Below are 17,052 nucleotides of genomic sequence, written 5' to 3'. Positions count from 1 at the left end.
GATACAGACAGAGGATTAGGATTAAAATATGATCCATTGTTACCATAGGACATATAATAATAACAATAATAACAATAATTATTACTAACTTGTTACTTGTTATTACTGATTATTAATTTGCAGACAGCTCATGTTTCTATATTATTAATTTTAAAAAAAATAAGATAAAGATGATTATGAAGCTGATGAAATCTGTAGTGGTGTAATGCTGCCCATTAACAAGTGGGAATCAATGAACTCTCACTGACTTTCCCGAACAATCTTTAAACAGTAATTGTCTGTGTTACTAACTATGACTAGCATACAGAAAGAAAAGTATAAAAAAAGAAGCTGCTCTGTCTCTGTTCTCTTGCAAGTGCATTTAACAAATTTTCAGTGCAGAGAGAAAGAGGCACTTTTTGGCGAAGACCTGAAAGATTAATTTCCATCTCATTTTGGCAATCCCTGAGGATTTAGCAGGAAATTGGTAAGTAAGGACTATATTTTTTGAGAACATAAACTATAAATATAGAGTAATTGTATATTTTATACACCCATAATCTGCCAGTAAACGGAGTTTCATATTTCTGTAGTTAATTTTCTTTAGTTGGTTCCCTCCCTCTGTAATTTGATAGATGTCTGCTGTGCTGTAATGAGAAAGCTTGGCCCATCGCATACCGTACAGTGAGTGTGCACTCTAATCAGGGTTACATCATTTGATTTTCTATATTGACTATGGCCTTAATCTGTCAGTTCATCCCATCAAAAAGATTTCCTATATATGGTTTTGCTGACTCAAATCTAGATTGAATTGAATTTCGCTGTTCATTTTCATTGCCATATATCAAAAAGTTGTTTGTAGTTCCTAATATATTCACGATATTTGAAATGTTTGTGGTCAGTAAGATTGTTTTCATTCAGAAAAGATTGCATTAAATTTAACAAAATATGCAGTAAAGACATAATGTTATACATTAGACATTATAATGTTGCCAAAAAGTTATATTTCAAATAAATTCTGTCCTTTTGATCTGGCTGTTCTTCAAAGAATGTAACAATATATTTCACAATGTAAAAAGTATTATTGCTTTAATCAAATCAATGCAGCTTTGATGAGCATAAGAGACTTGTTTAAAAAAAAAAGTTATTTCTTCTACATGGGTTAAGCATATTTCGCAAATTGTTACATTCAGTTTGTGGTGCTTTATCTACTACTTATATTTCTATATGCACCTATTAAATGATGCTTTTATTGGCAGATACTTTTCTCCATTGGGATTTTTTTCCAGTAATAATTGCCTGAGGAATCTGGTGTTGGGTGTGTGAGTTTAGTTGGTCGAACTCTTTTCCCAGAAGTCTTGTCTTTTCCGGGGTCTCAGACCTTGATGTGGGATGTTGATAATTAGCAGTGCTAGTATCTAATTAAACATAGAGCATAATATTAAACAACCTCCTTACCTTTTAACTAAATGCCATCTGGTGACCAAACATGGAACTACTTGATGGTATTCAGAAGGACAGCAGGAGGCACAAGAAGGCCACTATCCCTGGCCTTGGCATTAAAATTGGCATGTTAAAATGAATGCCCACACAGCACAATGATATGATTTTCTTAATTTAACATTTCACTTGCTTCCACCTATGTCATTCTCATCTGTATCTTTCTCTCCATTTTTTCTGCATCCAATCTGTCACAAACACACATGCTCCTCAACCTCTCTCTCCCTCTGTGTCTCTCTCCATCGCATCTGGAGGTGATTTAGCTGGTGTGCTGAAAGCAGCTGGAAATGAAAAACAAGCACACTTGTCATGCATCCCGCCAGACCTAGGGTGTGTTTGCTGGGAGAATGATATATGTGTGTGTATTTCAGGGTGTAGCTTTTGTGTATTTGTGCATTTTCATCACAGTTTGTGTCTTTGAGCTGTATTATGGCTTATTCATTAGCAGTGTTGGGGTAACGCATTACAAGTAACACAAGTTATGTAATCAGATTACTTTTTTAAAGTAACTAGTAAAGTAACACATTACTTTTTAATTTACAAGAAAATATCTTGTTATTTTTTCAAAAATGTAATGCCACTTACTTTTTTCCCATTAATGATTGAAAGCTCTCCTGTCCCCATGTTGAGTGAAATTGGGAGTAAGATGTTAATTTAGTTCTAGAATAAATGTGAACATGCAGTAATTCATCTCACCCACTCTCTCACTCACACACACACACACACACAAAGTGAAAAGCAACTCAGAATATTAAATGTTAAATAATATAAATATATTTTTATGTATTTAATCCTATTTTTTTTTAACCAATTTGCTGCTGATCTTCGATGATCCAATTCAACCATACTAAGCAAAAATTACACAAGATTTTTTAGGAAGTAACCTGATCTATATATATGACTGGATCGCTCATCGCGTTCTAAACTGCCAACAGACAGTGAAGCACCGGAAGAGTTCGATCCACCATTTGACTAATCCCTACCAGCAGAGAGCACCATTGATTGGGTCACATGCAAACCGCTGACCTGAAATCACCCGATTTGAAGCAAATCAGTCAAACGGGATTAGTTGTTATGTTATGTGTATGTAAATTAATTTTTACTTCAGGTGTTATCTGCAGTGTTTATGGTCTTTTGGGCAGGATAAGAGATATATTTAACCCGTTTAGGTGGGTGTGTCTGCTGCGCACTGATGAGACGGGTAACGATCCAACACAAAATATAGCCTATTTTCTTTATGAACATAATTATTCAACATGACCGTATTAGTATCAGAAATGGATTTGAATATATTACAATGAATAAAAACAATAACATTTGTTAATATTGCTATATACTGAAATGAAAAGCTTAACTTACTATATTGGAAATAAAGCCTTTAAATGCCTTTAAATCCATATATAGTAAGTTATTTCTCTGAATAAATTATGATGTGTATATTTTTATGTCCTGATTGAGCAACATCTATTTCAGACTCTCCAAGATCGCGCAGATAGCCGTTTGCAAAATGTTGTAAGCTAAATTAATAATTAATTTAACCACCGTTTAATTATTATCTGCTTCCAAATGAATGCTGTTAATGAAATTGTTGATTTCCACTTAGCGCTGAATTACGAATAAAAACACTATAACAAAATTATATAAACATTAAACAATGAATAACTGTACAAGGCATAAATCTTTGTTCAGATTTCAGAACGAGCAGTTTGTCATTTGTTATGAATGTTGAGGTCGTGTCCGTCTGATGTTTATCATGTTCATGATGTTCACTACTGTAATGAATGTAGCTTTTTAATAAGTAGGGGAAATTCCTGACATTAAAAAATAACAGTTTGCCTAGGGTGTTTGCATTGTAAGAATGTAAGCGTTACTTAAGATTTAGAAACGCTGACTTGTTATGTGATGCTTTCTCATTAAAATAATACAATTTCCTATTAATTCAATAGAACGTTTACACACACTAGGGATTACCAAGATCTCTATCATGACGTCATGAGCAACCCAGTTCCCTATTACAGATCAGTGGAAGTAACGCAATATGCATTACTTTTAAAAATAACTTTCCTGAACACTGCTCATAAGTGACGATGAGTAGAAATGAACATAACCTGGGGCAGTTTCTGAATGACTGGATGTTTATTTTTTAGAGGGTGTGTTTATGAAATGCCCTGGGCCCGGTTCCCCGATAACGTTCACTCTTAGCGCGCTAAGAAGACATCGAAAGATATATCTTACCAAAGTTGTTGATGTTTCTAAATGTGTTCCCCGAAGTGTCCCTTAGGAAGCTTCTTAGCACACTGCCTCTTACGTCCGACGTTACAAGAGCACTGTCCAAAGTCAGGGTGCTGAATTAGTTGGCATCGATTGCTCATGAATCGATTTTCCACTTCACATGAAGGTGCATTACAGTGTTAAAAAAGACAACACGTTCTATGCAAATGAAACATTCCTCAAATTATTACAGTACCATTTATTTTAAAATAGTTTAAGTTATCAGTAGAATATAGACTATAAATTAAATTATCAAATGGTCAGTAATATGTTCATACAATAGGTTGTGACGGTTAGACGAACCAGGTATCCCTCGCTAATCATCCACCCTCCTTATCCCGTTGTGCCGCTTTTTGACATGGGTTTAACGACTTATGAAAATTATATAATACACTTTTATATTAATGGTAAGGTACTTTACAATCAGAATTGATTGGCAAGCAGCTGCAGTTATTTCTGTTTAATGCGGTATTGATTGCAATTGGTTTATGTTTTTAATAAAAAACAACCTATCTACAATGAACAGAGAGAGAGAGAGAATTAGATAAAAAAATATGCTGGGGAAGCAACGTAAACAAGGGCACCAAGCTTCTCGTCAGGGAACTTGAAGTTTTGCGGGACCTTGCCACCAAGTCGAAGATCACACTCCTATGGTCCACTATAACCTGCACGTTTATGGTCGCGTATCCCTTTCGCGATATTTCCTCCCGATCAATCACTGATGGATTGGCGATAGGGATGAGTGTGCCATCCACCAGGATGTAATCCCCGGCATGGCGCAGAAGGGCGTTGGTGACTGTGTGGACACACCTGCGCTGGGCTTCAGGGCTTAAAGCAGAATTCCGCCGCGTAAGCCTGGCCAGCGCAGGTCTGGGAAGGTCCAGCTGCTCCACAATGAGTTGTCTTGGGAGGGGATTTTTTTTAATATAGCCACGTCAGGCAAAATGTCAAAAGGGCTTAAGTTTTGCCGAATAAAAAAACTGACATGGACTAAACGGCTCCGAGTCCGGCTCCGTCTTTGATTCAATACAAGGACATGTTGGATCGCTGCCATAGTTGGTCGCTTACTGGACACCACCATGATTACCCATTTAAAGATCTTAGCCATTTAGAGCCAAGTTGTTTGCCAGATTTTAATTATCAAAAAAAATGATTGCCAATTCGCTTTAATTTCATTACGAAAAAGCCTAGGCTAATTACCACCTTATTAGTTCTGTAACCACATAAAGTCAACTTCATAAATAGGCCTGTATCCATTGCGAACATAATTTATTATGAGTCTTAAAAAATAACAGAAAATCATTGTTGAGCCACAAAATTGTCAACATACCATAGTTTGACTTGTACTTCGCTGCGCTGGTTTCTAAAGACTGCTGTAAAGTAGCGTCATGAGCTCAAATAACGCTAAGAGAGAGCTACGAATGGTCCAGACCAACCTTATGAAAGTGTGACTTACAGAAGATATACTTAGCGTACGAACGTGTCGGGAACCGTGCCATAAGGTTAAGAGAGAGGTTAAGAAATAGGTTAAGAACTACTTAGCGATAAGAACGTTTTGGGGAACCGGGCCCTGTTCTTTAACACTTTATGTTTGGTTTATGAAGTGCATCCTGTCCCCATTACGTAACACTTAATAGTGTTTAACTGGAACAGTGTTGTGTCATCAGTGGTCTGAAATTATTTAAAAGTAAATTCTGCCTGCTTCATTCTATTCTTTACTTCTACAGCATAATTCAGTCTCACACAGAATGCAGTAGTTACGACACGGAAGTAAAAATGTTCTCCATAGCTCCATAGTTCTGAAAGCTAGCAAGTCTCTGTAAACTTCACGGACTTCACAAGTGTCAGCACACATACAGCATGCGTGTCAAACAGACAGAGCACAACAGGATAGGGGCACAATAATTTTAATACACTTTGCTAAAACATTTCTTGTTGTTAGACATTAAACTTAGGTTTAAAATTCTAAACATACAGTAACACAAGTAATTGTATTTATATAAGAGCAGTAATAGTAAAGAGAACTAAAGGGTGTTAATCGATGATGTAATACAAGGTTATACAATATGTTCAGAAAAATGTTTCTCGTACCAGTTATATTTAATCTATGATTTTGTTTTATTATTTTTAATTTTGTGAAGCAGTAAGCAAGCACTTTTAATATTTGTTTATTAATATTTATATTTAAGTTTTTTTTTTTGCACATAATGTATAGCATGTCCCACATAATTATAATGAATATTATTTTCATACTCTTCAAATGGCACATTGTTTGGAGAATAACACTGGGCAGAATTTGGTTTAAAATGATATAAAAATTAAAAGCATTGTAAATGGTGTAATAGTCTCCCTAGCCTCTCAAACTGCTTACATATTTTTTTTATACTTAATTTTTTATTTTTATTTGATGATGTCATTCACAATGCGTCATGGGATTGTAGTTTTTGTCTCATTAAAGCGGTTTAGTACGCAGTCTTGTCTCTTTCTCTTTTTGTTAGATTTTCAAGTTTCTTTTTTGCTTTAAATAGGTGTGCACATGCTGTCACTCCTGTTGCGCAAAATGCAAATGGAAGTCAGGAAGTGATTTTTCTATACAGGAATTGTGAGCAAAAACTCAAAATCCCTATGTTTTGCAATATTGATGGATACTCAAATCAGTCAAACCAAGAAACAACAAAGAGCTTTTATCATAATTTGCTGTTCATAAGGGGAAAAGGCAAGAAATTGACTGAAAAATGCAGATAGTGAATTGGTGGGTTTTTGTTAAATGTTAGCCGAAATCACAATTAAAAGAACCAAAGACTTAAACTACTTCAGTCTGTGTGCATTGAATTTATTTAATAAAACAATTTGAGTTGAATTACTGAAATAAATTATCTTTTCCTCGACATTCTAATTTAACTGAGATGTACATACTGCACCTTTAACTTTTAAAACAAAGACTTATTTTTCCAATAAGTATTAAAAAAAAAAACTTCCAGAACCAAAGCCAATGAAAAATTGGATGGGCACTGTTGTGCACTATTACACTGACAGCATCTTGTATCTCAGTTATTGACTGTAGTGAAAATTCCTTTACAAGAGTTATTTTAACTGTACTTCTGCAGTGAAAATCTTTTTGTTAGGCTGTTTTGTTTTGTACCACCGTTTCACATCAGAAGCCTAATCGGGTAGATTTTGCGATAATGGCAATCCGTTAGCCGGTGATTACTTAAACTTTGCAACTTTCTTGTTTCAAGGCCACTTGGCTGGATTGTGTTTGCTCAAAAGGCTAAATACTTGCTTCAACACAAATTGGAGGATGTGGCTGTGTAACATAATTGCAATAGTGTAACACAGTCAGTGAATTGAGCAATACAATCCCTGAAAGTTCACAGAAACTGTTATCTGATAAAACCAAAAGCATGTCCAGACTCTATTAAGGGGCTGGCAGACAGACTAGTTTCTGCAGGTCATGAAGAGTGTGCCTGAGGTTAGTGCTATTTACTGCTCTTAGTAGACATTTCCTATGTCTAGTCATGTAAAAACCACTGGCAATTAAAGATGCACATTGATGGTGAAATACTTTCGCATTAATGCAATGCTGCTATGTATGTACAGTACACAGTGTAATGTCAATTTGAATGATAACAAAAATAGAAACATTATTAATTACGTAGTAATTATGTTCTCACTATCAACAGCTGTCTGTGGAGGAACACAAATAACAGCCAAATGCAGCAAGATAGGGAGTGAAAGGAAATCACTGAGGATGATTCAGAACAGGGGCGGACTGGGACCAAAAAGTGGCCCTGGACTTTCTGGCCCACAGCAGCCCACCACATCAAAACGCAAACGCCCCTGTTTTGATGTAATTTATTTATTTGATATTTAAGTATACTGTTTGGGGATTTTAACCAATAGGGCAACTGATCCTCCATTGAAAAAAAAAAAAAAGATAACCTGCGTGCTGCAGCTGTTCATTTAGCGACTCCTAGTGAGCGATACATGTTCATCACGAGACAAACATTCTCCTAGAACTCACACTTTGCATTCAATAACAGATGCATGAATATGCGGTAATATAAGTTCATGATCCGATTCGTGAACAGATTAGTCTCTTGAGTAAATCTTTTAAAATAATCATTTATTTTGTTTAACGAAAACATTGTGGAAACCAGTGGTTCACAAACTGGATAGATCTGAGGTGCAGGGCTCGCAAAATCGCTAGCCCGACGTCCAGGGGCTATTGTGTTTTGCAGTCGGGCTCCAAAATGTATCACTGCTCTTCCCGACGGGCTATCGTGAATAGTTCACTCGCTTGGAGGGGTAAAATGTATCGTAGTTGATCGTTTTCACTTGTTTCTAAATCTTGCTGATTCAACTTTTTTAAACAATTTGCGCGCGTTCGAAGCTTGCGCGCACTCGTTCAAAGCACGCGCTGTGAGCAGCATTTCAGACAATGCGCGTACAAAGAATTAATTCATCTTTTGGGTATCCTAACTTCTGAATGAACAAATACACACACAATTATTTCAAAATAATTGTCTCTGCAAGTATTCTCGTAAACACAGTCGGTTATGTTTTAAGTGAACGTATACAGTGGCCTGCTGCTCAGAGAAATTCGCTGTACCAGATGAATCTGTCTCTCTCTAAATTAGACGAAAACGCGCTTGTTGGCTGCGCGATCGACTCACTCATCCATTTGCGTAGAAAAGAGATGTAATATTATGATTTTCGTCAATTAAAAAAAAAAAAAAAATATATATATATATATATATATATATATTTGTGTACCGGGCGGGCCGGCCCACATTGGCTAGCGGCCCACCGGGAAAAGTCCCGGTGCTCCAGATGGCCAGTCCGCCCCTGATTCAGAATACTAGATAAGACAGTATAAGGTTTGACTGTTTGACCGGTTTGAACAGGTTTCACCACGCACCAAACACAAGCTGCACCAAGCAGAAATGATCTAATGTTCTTATCAATGCATTGAGTCTTAAGGGAATATTAGTCAGGAGAGGCTAATTATAAAAATTAGACAACTGCCGTGGTTTGACTGGAGTGATAATCGAGATATTTTAGTCTGTTTAGCGAGTGCAAAGTGCAGACACATGCTGGCACACACACAGCTCACAGACCCAGTTCAGTCAATCTCAATCATGCTTCATTGCTCTTTTAGCGCAGAGTAAAAAAAAAACTGACCCGAAGGAAAAGACTATGAAAATGGTGGATACAGGATTTAGCAATTATGAATTGCTACTTATAAGCGGGAAGACACAACAGCCGGAATTAGAGTATACTTCACAGTGCTTGTAACCGTCTAGGGGTTTGTGAAGGTAGTGCAGGTGCTCCTCACATTTGAAACCGATTCTCTTCAGATGCTAATTTGCTGCCAGATATACAGTAGGTAAAAAAAAAACAATAAAAACCCCTTCCTAGTTTGGACTTTTAAAGGCATAGTTCACCTAAAAATTATTTACTTGCCCTCAAGCCATCCGAGGTGTATATGACTTTCTTCTTTCAGACTAAAACAATCAGAGATATATATAAATAAATGTCCTTGTTCTTCTTAGCTTTATAATGGCAGTGAAGGGAAATAAAGTAAATCCATCCTTAATAAAAAGTGCTCCACATGACTCCTGGGGTTAAATAAAGGCCTTCTGAAGAAAAACAATGAGTTTGTGTAAGTCAAATATTCATATTTAAAACTATAAAACATAATCTCTAGCTTCTGCTAATTGTTTTACGTGTGTACACGAGAGAGTGGCTTTGCTGCAGATGACGCAGACATAGTGTAAACTCTGGTTAGAATATGCTAGTCTCGCGAGAACTGAGTTTTGTTTACAGCAAAGGAAAACCAGTCTCCCAATTGGCTTATATTGAAATCCTCCCACATTTTTCTTTACAAATCCTTGTTTTGTACTTCTTATTGACAGGTGTTTTGTTTTGCTTCTCTGTGTTTTTCAGTTGAGCTTATGCCTACGTCATCCGCTGGATTGTCACTCTCTCTTAAACGCGCATACAACAGTTAACGGTAACTAGAGATTACAGTTTAAGTAACGTGGATATTTTTACACACCCATCGATTCACTTCAGAAGGCCTATATTAACCTCCTGGAGACATGTGGAGTATTTTATGATGGATGGATGAACTGGATTTCGCTTCAAAATCTTGGCCACCATTGTCTGAAAGAGCAAAGTCATATATGCAGCTTGTATAGCTTGTATTTATCCAGACTGCAGCATTTCTTAAAAAAAAATAAATGTACTCAGCCCCAGGTCTTCCGAGATGTAGATGAGTTTGTTTCTTCACTGGAACAGATTTTACATTAAATCACTTCCCGTTCTTGTGAATTGAAAAGCAGTGTGTTTGTAAGAAACAAATCCATCAACAAGGCATTTTAACTTTAATCCTTTGCTTGTAGCTGAAAAATGAGTCCACAATCCATATTAATGTTTCCTCCAGCCTCCATTCTGATAGTCAGGGCCGGCCCAGGCTCTGTTGGTGCCCTAGGTGAGATTTTAGATCGAAGACTGAAGAGACCAGACATGAGCTCCTCCAACAACTATGCACAGTGAAAAGTACTTATTACAATAAAAGGAAAATATGAGCAATATGAAATGCCTAAAAGTAGTCTAACAGACAACAAAGGCAACGAAATAAAGGCTACATTTTGTATTTTATTTGTACGTTAGCCAGCTAGCTGCTAGTTTGTCTAATTAGCATACCCATACCTTTCATTTAAATTCTTTACATACATACAGTGGAAAAAGGCATACTTAAACTAGACACTTTTTGGTACATTAAAAGCAAGCAGTCATGTAACTGATATTAAAACAACATTACAGAAGCTTAAATTTATTTTAAAGAAAATAAAGTAACATTATAAGCAGTTAATTCAAGCAAGAACAATCCACGGTTGCCAGATAAGATGTTGCGGTAACCGACGAAGCGGTTTAATAAAGGGTGAATTCATCTTGTGAATTAGCTAATTTTACTATACCAATATCTTTTCATTGGCTGTTAATGTTTATACAGAAATTTTACATGACACACTGATCCTTTAACAATGCATTGGTGCAAAAACGCACACCTTTTGGACAAATCTTGCAACATGATTTATCAACTGCCACAAATACTGCCCAAACAAAATACTAATTTTGGATATTTTATTTACTGTAGCAATATGTTAAATTGGTCTTTAGCTTAATTGCATGAAAAAAGAAAAACTTTTCTTGCCAAAGCACTGACTGTGACGCTAACAATGGAGGACAGGAGGCAGATGCAAGTAAAGGTAGTTTATTGACAGGAGTAGTGATGGATGAATGCTGGTGAGTGACGCAGGAACCACGATGGCAGCACAGACAGGTGGGTAGGTGATTTGAGTGCGTTGGTAGCGATGGCGGTGGTGGTAGATCGGTGATCGGCGGTGATAATCCGTGTGTGACTGTGAATATCCAATGAAGACCGAAACAGGAACTGAGCAAGGACAGGAACACAGGAGCACGAACAGACATCGACACAAGGACTTCAAACAACGATCTGACAAACAGGAGACGAAAGACAGGGCGTTAAATAGGCAGTTGGAATGAGATGCACCTGCCGCTGATCAGGCGATCAGTGGCAACACCCACATGAACCAATCAACATGACATAACATGACTACAGCTGGAGACGGTGCATTCACGAACCGTGACAGTACCCCTCCTCCTAAGGACGCCTCCTGGCGTCCCCAGAATCTCTTACCTGTCGATTGTAATCATCGATAAGGGAGTGATCCAGGATGTCCCTAGCAGGTACCCAACTTCTCTCCTCCGGACCGTAACCCTCCCAGTCCACCAAGTACTGAAATCCGCGTCCCCTCCTTCTAGAGTCCAGAATACGATTTACCAAATAGGTGGTCTCCCCATCTACGAGACGCGGCGGGGGAGGGACCGGGGTAGGCGGATTAATGGGAGAATGAAATACGGGCTTGATTTTGGACACATGAAAGGCGGGATGAATTCTCCTGTACGTAGGAGGGAGTTTAAGGCGGACTGCCACCGGACTAATGATCTTGGTGACAGTAAACGGGCCAATAAATTTGGGAGCCAATTTATTAGATACGGACTGGAGAGGGATATTCTTGGTTGAAAGCCACACCTTTTGACCCACGACGTATACGGGAGGCCTAGACCGGTGGCGATCGGCCTTGGCCTTGGTGCGCGCCCCCACTTGGAGTAGAGTCTCACGGGCTCTGGTCCAAGTGCGGTGGCACCTCTGGACGAAGGCGTGAGCGGAGGGGACCGCAACTTCGGATTCCATACTGGGAAAAATAGGTGGCTGGTAACCTACACTACACTCAAAAGGAGATAGGCCCGTAGCTGATACTGGTAAGGTATTGTGGGCGTACTCCACCATAGACAATTGTTGGCTCCAGGAGGAAGGATTCTTGGAGACCAAACATCGCAACACCCTTTCCAAATCTTGGTTGGCTCTCTCGGTTTGACCATTGCTCTGGGGGTGAAACCCTGAGGACAGACTTACAGTCGCTCCCAGTAGTCTACAGAATTCTTGCCAAAATTTAGCCACAAATTGGGGTCCCCTGTCGGAAACCACATCTATCGGGAGGCCATGTAAACGAAAGACGTGGTCTACGACGGTCAACGCTGTCTCCTTGGCTGAGGGTAATTTGGGCAAGGGAATAAAGTGGGCCGCCTTCGAGAACCGGTCCACCACGGTTAAAACTACCGTGTTGCCCTGGGAGGGCGGGAGGGCGGTAATAAAATCTAGAGCGATGTGGGACCAGGGTCTCGAAGGAACCGGCAGCGGTTGGAGTAACCCATCAGGGGGCCGATTGGAAGTCTTACCAGTGGCACAAACCGAGCAAGCCAAAACAAAACTGTGAATGTCGCGAGCCATAAGTGGCCACCAGAATCGTTCTGACCTTCGATTCGATCTCCCATGTGAGAGTGGAGACCACTAATGTCTCAGGAAAAATACACTCGGGAGTGGACGGGCGTTCGGAATGGTCAAAAATACGCGACAAAGAATCGGGTTTGATATTTTTGGAACCCGGGCGGTACGAGATAGTAAAGTCAAAACGTCCGAAAAAAAGTGCCCACCGAGCCTGCCTGGAGTTCAACCTCTTGGCGGTGCTAATGTACTCTAAATTCTTGTGGTCAGTCCATACTATAAAAGGAACCCCCGATCCCTCTAACCAGTGTCGCCATTCCTCCAATGCCATCTTAACTGCCAACAATTCTCGGTTACCAATATCGTAATTTCGTTCTGCCGGAGATAAACGATATAAAAAATACGCGCAAGGGTGGACCTTGTCGTCTAAGGGAGAACGTTGAGATAACACCGCTCCTACCCCCACCTCTGATGCGTCGACCTCCACCACGAACTGACGTGTAGGGTCAGGGGTAATCAGAATAGGGACTGAAATGAAACGGCTCTTCAGTTTGGCAAACACAGCCTCAGCTGTGTCCGACCACCTGAACGCAGTCTTGGCGGAGGTCAAGGCGGTCAGAGGTGCGGCTAGTTGGCTGAAGTTGCGAATAAAACGCTGGTAGAAGTTAGCGAACCCCAGAAACCTCTGTAGGGCCTTACGGGAATCTGGGCTTGGCCATTCTACCACAGCCTTAACCTTCTCGGGATCCATGCGTATTCCCTCAGTCGACACGATATACCCCAAAAATGGAATTGACTGTGCATGAAATTCGCATTTCTCCGCCTTGACAAAAAGCCCATTCTCTAGTAACCTCTGAAGCACTCGTTGGACGTGCTGCACATGTTCCTGGAGAGAAGAAGAAAAAATCAATATGTCGTCCAGGTAGACATAAATGAACTGATCGATCATATCTCGCAGCACGTCGTTGACGAGTGCCTGGAAGACCGCTGGGGAGTTGGAGAGCCCAAAGGGCATAACCAAGTATTCAAAGTGCCCTCTGGGGGTGTTAAAAGCGGTCTTCCATTCATCCCCCTCCCTGATCCGAACCAAATGATACGCATTGCGTAAGTCCAGTTTTGTGAAAATTGACGCTCCCTGCAACCTCTCGAAGGCCGAAGACATCAACGGCAAAGGATAAGTATTCTTTACCGTGATGTTGTTCAGTCCCCGGTAATCAATACAAGGTCGCAGAGATCCGTCCTTCTTTCCCACAAAAAAGAACCCCGCCCCCGCAGGAGAAGAGGAAGGGCGGATGAATTTAGAAGCTAGAGAATCAGAAATATATTTCTCCATAGCCTCCCTCTCTGGAACAGAAAGTGAATAGAGTTTGCCCTTAGGCGGAGACTTACCTGATAGTAAATCTATGGCACAGTCGTAAGGACGATGCGGAGGAAGAGAAGCAGCCCGAGACTTACTGAACACTTCCTTCAGATGGAGGTACTCAGCGGGCACGTTAGCCAAATCCACCGCCTCCTCCTGCAACACAGACACAGACACAGACGGACAGGCAGACACTAGACAAGACTCATGACACCTTTTACACCAAGACAAAACGGAGTTAGAGAGCCAGTCAATACTAGGGTTGTGGAGGAGGAGCCAAGGGTGTCCGAGGACAATGGGTGCCAGGGGAGAGTCAAGGATGTGAAAAGAGATGGTTTCGGAGTGATTGCCAGAGGTGATGAGTGTAATGTCTTCCGTGATGTATGATATGGTGGGAAGTTGCTGACCAGTGAGGGCGTGAACCGTGATGTGGTGCGGAAGAGGTCTGAGGGGAATGTGGAGCTTGTGGGCTAATGTGCTGTCCATGAAGTTCCCTTCTGCCCCGGAATCCAGTAGTGCCTGACAGTGATGTGTCTGTGCTGACCACCGCAGCCATACCGGGAGGAGCGTAGAAGATGATGGTGATGATGATGATGATGATGAGGTCTTCTCGGCGGAGATCCCATCCGATAGTAGCCTCATACGTACTACCGGGCCTGGCCCTTTTACCGGACAGGCGTGGGCTTGATGTCCGGCTCCCCCGCAGTAAAGGCAAAGGCCCAGGGACCTCCGCCTCTCCTTCTCCTCCCGGGAAAGCCGAGCTCGCCCTATCTGCATGGGCTCGTGATCGTAGACGGGGCTGGCCACGTCCCCGCCACTGAACCGCACGTCTGCCGGTCCCCTGGATGGGGTGTTGAGTAGCCCCCTCCTCTCCATCCGTGCCAGACGTGCATCGACCCGAAGGGCCAGCTCAATCAGTCCATTAAACGACGGGGGAAGGTCCAGGGCGTAGATCTCCCTCTGGACGCGGTCAGCCAGCCCATGCAGGAACATGTCCCACTGCGCCTCCATGTCCCACTGCGGTGTGAGTGGCGCAGTGGGAGCTCGTAATAGCTGGAACTGTTGGGTGAGCTCGGACACCTGCGTCACTAAAGCCTGAACCGCGCGACCAGTGTCATTAAGAGTCCGCTCCTGGGAGTCCATCCTCCGAACACTGGCGCTGAGGAAAGCTTCGAGGGAGGAAGGTTGATTACTCGCTGCCTCCATGTTGGTCAGATCGTTCTGTGACGCTAACAATGGAGGACAGGAGGCAGATGCAAGTAAAGGTAGTTTATTGACAGGAGTAGTGATGGATGAATGCTGGTGAGTGACGCAGGAACCACGATGGCAGCACAGACAGGTGGGTAGGTGATTTGAGTGCGTTGGTAGCGATGGCGGTGGTGGTAGATCGGTGATCGGCGGTGATAATCCGTGTGTGACTGTGAATATCCAATGAAGACCGAAACAGGAACTGAGCAAGGACAGGAACACAGGAGCACGAACAGACATCGACACAAGGACTTCAAACAACGATCTGACAAACAGGAGACGAAAGACAGGGCGTTAAATAGGCGGTTGGAATGAGATGCACCTGCCGCTGATCAGGCGATCAGTGGCAACACCCACATGAACCAATCAACATGACATAACATGACTACAGCTGGAGACGGTGCATTCACGAACCGTGACACTGACAGAGCCAATTGATCTAATGACTTCGAGTGTTCCAAATGCAAACTTTGCATTTGGAATTATTCAACATGACCGTAAACAATCAGCCAGCAATTGACAGCGCTCTGAACCAATGGTATACAGGCATCGTCCGTTTACCAGCAGTCTAGGCCAATGATGTTGGGAGAACCATTCAGGGCGGCAATCATATTTCAGGGTGACCATGCCACTCTTTATCACAACCCTGCTAAAATTTAGCGATGTAGTGTCAGTATGAGCGCTCATTGACGGCCCTTCAGCTGGTGGCGCACTAGGCGACATTGTACTTTAGTGAGTAATATTTGAAAATGTTTCTCCCCCCTAAGTTGACTCCCTAGATGCCAGTATGTGCAACTTTCCCACAGAAAAATATTCCCAAATTCTCTCAGGAAAACACGTTCATTTTTAAAAACATGTATTTTAAGTATTTATGAAGACTATTCTGTGAATGCTATCAACAGCAATTACATGTACAAAAATGGAATGAGACTTCGTATTTTATACTGTCATGTCAGTATATACAGTATGAGCTTCATAATCTGCGGTGTGCCCGCAGCTGAGTAGGGATCAGAATTTAATATGCTGTGGTTATGTACAGTATGTGTGATATGCTGTGGTTGTGCATGTGTGGACCTGACTGTTTTCATTCAGAGGGTATAGAGAAGAAAAGGACATGTTTGACTGCAGGAATTCCTTGATACTTGTTTAAACATTGTAGTTCTGAGAAAGCTTCAGCATTTCTTTATTTCTATAATTAAGTCAATGAGGAATTTAGAGCTTGAGTCAGACCTTAAAGCAAATCATCATTCTATAACTTTTTTTTTTTTTTATATTTTTTTTTTTCTTTTTAGTTTTTTCAAAAGTTAGGGTACTTGTTTACAAATGTTGGGAACATAACATTTTACATTTAGAATAACATTAACATTTTGGTGAACCTGCATCATCTGTGTTTTAAGGACTGTCTGTCTGCTGAACCTTTTTCACAATTAAGACTATGACTCGACACAAAAAAGTATGTCGAAATAATACTTTGACCACAGTATGACAGTGTTTCTGAGTTTTCATACACTTGTAAGTGTTAAGGCGGGTGTGCGGAAGTGTGTGACCGTGCGCAAATTTCTGAATGATGATGTTAACTTTGACTCTTTCTGTCATTCAGAGTACAGAAAAACATACTTCCCTTATGTGGTCAGACCAGCTGCACCAAAAACAGTCTCTGTCATATGCACACCTGTTTCCGGCATATAGTAAATCTTTTCAGTGGAACACCAAATCCACAATTCTTTTTATTATAAACTGAGATTTTCATGTGAATGAACATCATGTGAAGCTTTTCAGGGAAGCGTGAATCATATGCTGACAAGCAGTCTCCAAA

This window comes from Carassius carassius, chromosome 4 (assembly GCF_963082965.1).
Source record: "Carassius carassius chromosome 4, fCarCar2.1, whole genome shotgun sequence".
In the NCBI taxonomy this organism is placed as follows: Eukaryota; Metazoa; Chordata; class Actinopteri; order Cypriniformes; family Cyprinidae; genus Carassius; species Carassius carassius.
Note: the sequence above shows the minus strand (reverse complement) of the source record.